Here is an 8,847-nt window from a genome sequence, read left to right as displayed (position 1 = left end):
CCTCCAGTCATGCTTTAAGACAAATTGTGTCATGTTAAATACAAAGCACTTTTTCTTTCTTAATGTATGTATGAGTAATGTATGTATAGAAGAACAGGAAGACTGCAGACTGCAACAACATTTTGACAAATCCATTAAATCTAAGTCATGTATGTTTATATAAACAGTGTTATTCAGGATGTTTGCTTCTGCTTCCTCAGCCAGGTCTCAAGACAATTTTTTTATTTTTTGTACTGGATTTTTAATAACTTGCGACATTAGTAAACACTGTCCTCCATCCTGTCTGCACTGAGCTCTGTTTCATATGATTTAAGCTTTCTATAAACACACAGCTGCATCTTCAAAGGCCACAAAGATGTAAATTTCATTAAAGGTTTTGTAAATAATATACAGCATTTAGAAAAAAATAATTTCATACTTATAAAGTTCATTTGTGGAAAAGGCAACACCTATCAAGAGAAGTCAAAGGGTGCCTCAAATGGTAAATATCTATAATTATTCTCTATTGGCACACTGGATCTGTTGTTTTATATTTTGTTATCTAAGATTATTAAAATTAACAAATGATACAAAAGGCTTCAGGTGGATTAAAATACTAATAAATAATAAATAATAAGCTAAAGTGTCCATAGGCAACAGTGGATGCAAATGCTAATGACACAGCGATTCTACCATGTTTCACTGTTGGATGTCAGCCTGATGACAGTGGAGTCGGTGGTAAATGGTGCAGGAGATGTCGATGTGTTCTGTCAGGAAGAAGATGTTTTGCAGAGCAGGGGGATGAATACAGAGGAAAAACATTTGTCTCGCACAGAAAGCTCCATATAGGAAATTGTTTACTGAGCCTGAGAGTAAAGGCGCATCATGTTGGGTCACACGTGTGCTCTGTACGAACCGGGGATGAGGCACTCAGTGGTTTTAATCTCACGGGTAACTACAGTGAGGCTCAAGACTGTATCAGGGAGAGAACAGTCACAGTAAACTTGGTGATGTGGGTTTTTTGGATCAGTTCTGAACGGAAACAACTACAATAAACTTGGAGATGAACAACATGTTTTAAACATGTGAATAAAAAGTCTTCTCTGCTCTATGTCAGCAATGATCACAGAGGCACTCACTGTCACCGTATTCTGCTATTTTCTTCATCGTCATTGCTGTGGTCCCAGGATGCAAGTCATGCATTTCTCTACTTTTTATGATTGATGCTAATAATTGATGGCTAAACTCAATGGACACATTGCTTTTGGAACACTGTCTTAAAACATCCAGTTTAAGTGTGGAGACCCAAGAAAGTGAGTTCAGTGTGGATTATTCTACAGCATGCAGTTTATGTTAGCTGGGAATATTAATGCACGCTCGAAGATTGAATCACGTCAACTGGACTTCTTTGTTTCTTCTTTAGAAAGGTTTCAGTACTTATCCAGCAGCTTCTTCAGTTTGATTAAAATGCATAGGAAACCCAGTTATATTCGACAGAATAGGCCTTTGTTCCACCCTGGCCTGAATAGGCTTGTTAGGGTGGGAGGTGGTATAAAGAACAAGACCTTTATTCAGGGTGAAACATCTGGCTTGGTCAGAGGACCACGACACTGCTCCAGACCAAACTATGTGGGATAATTATTATGAAGGTACATTTCCACCCCACAAAATATGATAACTCAGCTTTAATCATGATCCAAAACCCTCTAGAAAAAAAGTAAAAAACAAAATACTTATCATATGATTTACTTCCTGTAGCTTTCAGTGTGTCAAATTCCAATTAAATTTGATGAATCTAACACCAAATACCAAATTATCATGTAGAGCCAGTAGATTGTCCTGTCGTTAGCTCTCCGGCCTGACAGCTGTAAAGGCACTGGCACTTTAAAACATAAGACTACAGTTTAAATCCAAGTGATGCAGGTCTTGTGAGATGTGATGCAATGTTAAGGGAGTACATCTTTTTTGGCAGACTGTTATTTGTTATTCTTATGTGGGATGTCAAAAGGAGTGCTATATGAAAAGGTGCCATTTTTTCCTTATGGAAGCACTATTTCAACAAGCAGTTCATTGGGTCATATGAGAGGCTACAAACACATGGTCTGTGTGGGCGTTAAAGCTGGATGGAAGGACTTGTACTGTATGTGAACCCAGTGACAGATCAAGATATGACAACCACCCACCACGTGATTAAATCAACCTTTTTTCGAACGTCGACAACACACATTTGGTTTCCTTTAGCCTAACGTTGCAGTCTTTTACATGCTGTATGACATGCTGAAACTTCAGAGATCAAAAAATAGTTCAACTACTGTTTTATTGTTACACATAGTATAAAAAAGAACAGTATGCTGAGTGTCACAGTTCTTAAACACGTTCTCCCTTCTCCTGTTGAGGAACTTTTCTTTCTCTGCTGTCTGTGTGGAGCAGAGATGGAGTCAGTACTATCGATTTGTAAACAGGTGTATGTTACTGTACCTGCAGGACATCTTAACTAAACTGTGTTGACAATAAGACCTCAGAAATCTAGTACATCTGCAATCTTCTCCAAATAGGGACATAAATATCTGACCTTTGGCCTCATACCCATCTTTTGATGTAGGCCCAAATGTTTTCAGTGTAGAGTAAAAATAATTGATGTGGCCTTGCCATTACCTTACTTTTTGCTGGGGATGATATAGTTTAATATGAGAACAGATCAACAACAAGTTTACATAATCTGCCTATTTTTAGCTTTTAGGAGGGGACAGAAAAAGGGTTCGCTGGGGTGGATTTAATCAAAGTCATAATCTACAGTACAACAATTGTTTCCTTTTTAATTGCTCCTGTTGATACTAATGTGAATGACTTTCAATGTTGCCAAAAAGAAGACAGCATAGCTGAAATGTCTCTGCGTTTGCCCTGGTGCTCTAGACCTATTTGAGCTTATCTTTACCAAACAAATATACAAAACACATTCTGTGTAAAACACTCCCCTTCTGTTTCCAGCATGACTTGTACATTTACTCATGAAGGTTAACCAACAAACTTTCCGTTTCACTGTCCTGGCTCAATGTGACGAAGTATAGACTTGCAAACAGCTTCAGCTTTTTGATCTACAGTGCATTCAGAAAATATTCAGGTCTCTTTTTCCTCTGTTTCATGTTTGTTATTCCGCAGCCTGATACTACAGCTGGTTAATTTGTTTTTTTAATTGTTAATCTACACTTAGTAACATGCATTTATTTATTCAGGACTTTTACACTCTGTTTATACTGCACTTTGTTAAAGCGATTCTTTTTGGGTATCACACAACAAGCTTTGCACACCTGGATTGGGGGATTTTTTGCCATTTTTCTTTGCAAAACCTCTCAAGTCAGTCAGATTGGATGGTGACTGTTGATAGACAGCCATATTCAGGTCTCTCCAGAGATGTTCAAGTCAGGGCTCTGTCTGGACCACTCTAGGACATTCAGAAAATTGTCCCTAAGCCACTTCTGTGTTGCTTTTATGTGTCTGGGCTGAGGAGATGCTCCCATCTAGCTACTCTGCCATAAACCCTGGATCAGTGGGACGGCTGCAGTGATGGCTGTCCTTATGGTACTTTGTCTCATCTCCACACAGGATCTCTCGAGCTCAGACTGACCATTTGGTTCTTGGGCACCTCTCTTACTATGCCCTTCTCTCCTGATTGTTCAGTTTGGCTGGGTGACCAGCTCTTGGAAGAGTCCTGATTGTGCAAAACATTCCAAATTCCCATTTGAGAATTATGGAGGTCACTATGCTCTTGGGAAGATATTGTTTTGTATATTACTTCACAGATCTGTGCCTTGCAATAATTCTGTCTCTGAGCTCTGCAGGCAGATCCTTTTATGCCATGGCTTATCCTCTGATACAGTATGGATTGTCAACTGTTAGGCCTTCTATATACAGGTATGTTCCTGGAAGTACTACTATGTGCAGACTTTCAGCAGGAGGCAGCTAAGCATTTGTCAACTCAAGCAACTCTTGCAATCTCCTTTATAACCATGATATCTTAGATGTGATATATTATTTGACAACTTATTTTCTTTTTTGATGTTGTAACGTCAACAACAGGAAGTGGATTGTCTCTTTGATTAGTACCTTTATAAGAAGATAAAGCCAATAGTATGACAGTGTGACAATAATGATAATGATAACATTATTGCATGAGGCTTTGAAAAATCTTTGAAGGCTCGACACTGTATCGGAGTGCAGTCAAAGTAGATAATATCACATGCCAAGAACTGCTGCCAAACTGTTAAATCTACCACAAACATTGATGGGTGTATTGTATATCTTTACAAACTCTCCTGTCTCAGTTACCAGTTTCATTTTTAAGTTGACTTAATATCTATTTTCATAACTTCTATTGCTGCAATGCTACATAGGAAAATGAGCAGGATATTTCTCTTTGGTTTTCTTGACTTTAATGAGAGTGGCGTGAATGTTTGATTTCAGCACAACTTTGTTCTGCGGAATAAAAAAATAACTTCCTCACTGAAAGTTTCCCAACATTTAAGATTTGGTTTTGTTTCAAATTGGCACCAACTGAACAAATTGAAATACCAAAGGCTTTATTAAATCTCTTGCAATGAAATGAAATGAATTGCCAGTAGTAGAACTGCACTGTTTCTTGTCGGTTTATTCTATCTGAAACTGAGATGGTCAGTGGGAATTTACCTGTTGAAATCAGTAGAACTAAATTATAATATTTTCAAAGCATTGTGTTTTTCACTGAACTATATGCCATTGAACATCGAGTAGATGAAGACCACTTCACACATCCACCACGAAGGCCACGACTAATCATCTCTTTCAAGAGGGATGAGGGGTATTAGGAGTTATCATGGTTTCATACCATTCACCCTGATCTGGACTAAATGGACTAAATGTTCAAAATGGACAAAAGGTTATGTTTCTATTTCATTTATGTTTGCTCCTCTAGCAGGGTTTTGTTTTCTTACTTATTGATCAGAAGTTTGTACTTGTACATTGTCTTGGTTTGGTGGAAGTTTCTTCCTTTCTTTTCTACTTTTCACAGGAGCAGCTGAAACAAGGCAACACAATTTCCCATGGGATTAATAAAGTTGTTTGATTCTTGAATCTTGAACTCACAGGACAAGCTTAAAGGACAAAAATAAATAAATAAATGGTTTCATCCCAATGACTCTCTCTGACGTGCTCTTTGTACAGGGTGGCTGTCTGATAAGCATCAGTGAAAATGTGAAATTCAATCTGCGTGTTGGTGAAGATGAAGATGTTTTCTCAGCCGGCACTGTCACGAGATAAATATCGGTAACATGAAAAACTGCCCAGTAGAATAACAGAGAGAGAAATATTGCACTGCAGAAAATATTTATTTTGATAAAACTTAAAAAATGCTATAATATTTCACATACAGGTTTTAGGTGTTGGTGGAAATTATTGGTATTTGGATTTTGAAAATCGTAAAGTAGAGCATAAAATGAAAATAGCAGAAACATAACAGACAATTTTATTTAAGTTAGCAGTTCACATCTGAAGAAATAAAATGAGTGAAAACGACGTCTGTCAGTTCAACAACAGCCATGTTTAACCATGTATGCCAGGGTAATGTGCTTGTTGGAGTCCTTCCAGATGTTTTCAACTCCTGAGACTCAGCACTGAACCAGTCAGCACTGAGGTTCCCCAGATGATGCTGTTTGTTCAGTTTTTGATGCTAACTATCAGATACTGCACGGAGTTAGTACAGTATTATAAAGGTACATGTAGTTCCCTTCTGTAAATTGCAGTAAGATCTAAATGAGTCAGTATTATTTTAAAATGAACAAGGATTTACACACAGCGCTAACAGATTGTGTCTCTGCTGTGTTTCTGACCAACCAGCAGCTTCACTCTAAAACTGGATTAAATGGAGTAAATCAATACTTAAAGCTGTGAAGTAGAGAATAATTCCACGAAGACTCCAGTAAATCTGGCCTCAGCAAAGAAACTGCACCACATAAACAGCTTAATTCAAAGCCAAGTGATTTAAGTTCTTTTATGGAGTTTTGGAAACTCACCTTTTTGGCAAGTTTCACACACACAATTTTAACAAAAGGTAATAATGAGTTTCTGTAACCTTGAATAAATATTGACTATTGGTCACTTCAATAAATAAAAAAATAAGAGATAATTTATTTATGTTTATTTTTACATATTAAATGTAGTATAGTAGTAGTAGTATGTGCTTCACCAATGAAGATCTTTTTGCAGTGCGAGCTGAGCGTGACTCATAAGTTATAAGTGAAATACATCTGTTTGTATTGTGTGTGTTGTTTGAATTTCTAAGTGTGTTTTCTTGCTAAGTTCTGGAGAAGTAAAGTGAGCCGGGCAAGTAAGTGTATATAAGAGCTGGTCTTCAGCCTTCAGTATCCTCACAGAGGAAGACCGAGCTCCAGGCCGACACTGTGCCCGTTGTTCTGCAGTAGGTTTGATATGAACTCTGTGTCTTCTGTCCTCTGCGTAATAAATTGTTAGTCTCTATGAGTTCTTTGTTCTCTTTACAAATAACACTGAAAAAACTATGTTTTATTGCAGATTATCATCATCTTTCACATCATCATCTTCATTATGTTCATCATGAAGATTCTGACTCTGGCTGCACTTCTTTGTGCCATGATGGCTTCAACCAGAGCTGCTGGTAAGTGTTACAGCACATTGTGCATCGTGTGTATATATTGCTCTTACAGAAGATAATAGTCAACATCTGCTCATTCAAACCATAGCTTTTACGGATGCAAAGATTGAAAATCAGATTTTTAAAAAAGACAAACTCAAGAACGTAAGTGGAGATTTTTCTAGACTTTTATTCAAATTTCTCTCATATTTTCTCATATCTTCTCATCATATCTCATATTTTCCTGTTTTTTGCACTAACTTTCATCTGTTTTGCTTTAACAACTCTCCATAAATGTCGAGCAAATCTGAAACTTCCCCCCATTTCCACTCACTTCTGCCTCTGCTGTTGCTCTCCTCTCTTTATTTTTTCCAGCAGTGAGTTTGTAACATTAAAGGATAATGAGAAGAAATCACACAGAAGTGAGATTTGAAAAAATATTACTTGGAGGTTGAACTGTTTTTAGCATTTTCCCCTTTTTCCTTCAGGAGAGCATGATGTTGTCAAGAGGTCCACATCTTGTCCCTGTGGCTGGACTCAGTACTATGACCGTTGCTTCCTCTTTGTTGCCAACCCCATGAATTGGGTTGATGCTCAGGTAACCAGGCTGATCTGGATTGTGTGCAAAGTCTTTTTACAATGTTTCTTTAGTCTGTGTTATCATTGATACAAGCATCTATCTCAGCTTAATGTTATTTGTCTCTGTTTATGTCCCTTGTAGAAGAACTGCCAGACCATGGACGCAAACCTTGCATCTGTACACAGTGCTGAAGAGTACCAGGCCATTCAGAGGTTGATCCTAACTGCCACTGCTAAATCTTTGGATACATGTATGGAGGTTCTAATGCACAGAAGGTGCAGTGTAGCATTGACTATTACACACAGTCTCTACTGGTTTATACACTGGGGTCATCTCACACTGTCTTTTTTGACACGATGGGTGACAGTTTCTGCAACTTTTATTCAGTTCTTCATGCAGTTTACACAGGAATTGACTTTGTACAAGAAAGTGAGGAAGACATCAACAGCATTTGGACTTCTCTCTTAAGCGCTGATTTGTGAATTAGAAAAAGATATTTTAACAGTTTTGGACATTTCCAACCTCATGTTCTGTGGTTCAGTCAGTTTGTTTAGTGCTTATTCATCAAACAGGAAGATCAACTTAATTTCCCTAGAAAGACTGATGGATGAAATGCTCAGTATCATATTCAATTAAGTTACAAGAACTAGTGGAACAGAGCCAGACCCAAACAAAACAAAACATGTTTAATCATTATGTTATTACCACAATTATCCTCTTTTGCATTTTCTTTTATCCAACACTTTATTATAAACAAACAACTGAAAACCAGGTGACTTTCGGTTTAAGCTAATTAGCCGTTGTTAGCCTGCTAATATGCTAACTAATATTTAGCTCACAGTACTGCTGGACATGAGAAAAGACGCACAATGCTGAGAATGTACTTTTTTCCTTGTAATATTACTGGTTTGAATTTTGTTCTTTTTTGCAGTTGAGCAATTGGTTCTGGATTGATGGAAGTGTTTTCAAATACACGAACTGGGATGCTGGACAACCTGATAATTATCAGGGCATTCAGAGATGTTTACAAATGAATTTTAGTGGTAAATCGCAAAATTCTAATAGTTCTAATAATATTCAGTCTAAACAATTTTGTCCAAATAGAGATGTGATCATGTCCTATTTCACAGTCTCAAGTTTTGTTTTATTTGACACAGACTGACTCACATGTTTTCTCTGCTTACAGATAACAAACTCTGGGATGATATGCAATGTGATGCAGTTTTCCAATCCGTGTGCGCTAAGTATAACAACTGTTTCAAGGGCTAAAACAGACGCAAGAAATACTGGTCAAAAGTACAAACAACGGTGGAGCCCTGTTTGTGTTAGCATATCTTAAACTATAAAAAAAAAAGAAAAAAAAAGCTTTAAGCACACTTTTATTCTGCAGCAAGTTGTTCTTCCTTTTCTGATGCAACAATAAAACTCTCAAGCATTGAAACAAACTAGTCTGTCTTAAATGGTTCATCATCATGGCTTCCGCTTTTTCAGCCCTCACTGTTGCATTTACCAGTTTTACATCTTCTCTAAGATCCAGGATTATTATAGCATCTACGGCTGGATGCTAAAGTTTGTACCCAACACTATGAAATGGCAAGAAGAGTAAAACAACTATTTTTTTAGACAACATATTTGTGTTCTTTCATTA

At 37.3% G+C, this 8,847-nt stretch overlaps 1 pseudogene; it reads left to right on the top strand.

Moving 5' to 3' along the window:
* Positions 1-6,546: 6,546 nt before the first annotated feature.
* On the top strand, positions 6,547-8,570 carry LOC137138133 (ladderlectin-like; annotated as a pseudogene).
* The last annotated feature ends 277 nt before the right edge of the window (positions 8,571-8,847 follow it).

The sequence above is a fragment of the Channa argus genome, chromosome 12, assembly GCF_033026475.1.
Source record: "Channa argus isolate prfri chromosome 12, Channa argus male v1.0, whole genome shotgun sequence".
NCBI classification, from domain to species: Eukaryota; Metazoa; Chordata; class Actinopteri; order Anabantiformes; family Channidae; genus Channa; species Channa argus.
This window is presented reverse-complemented; position numbering and strand designations above follow the sequence as displayed.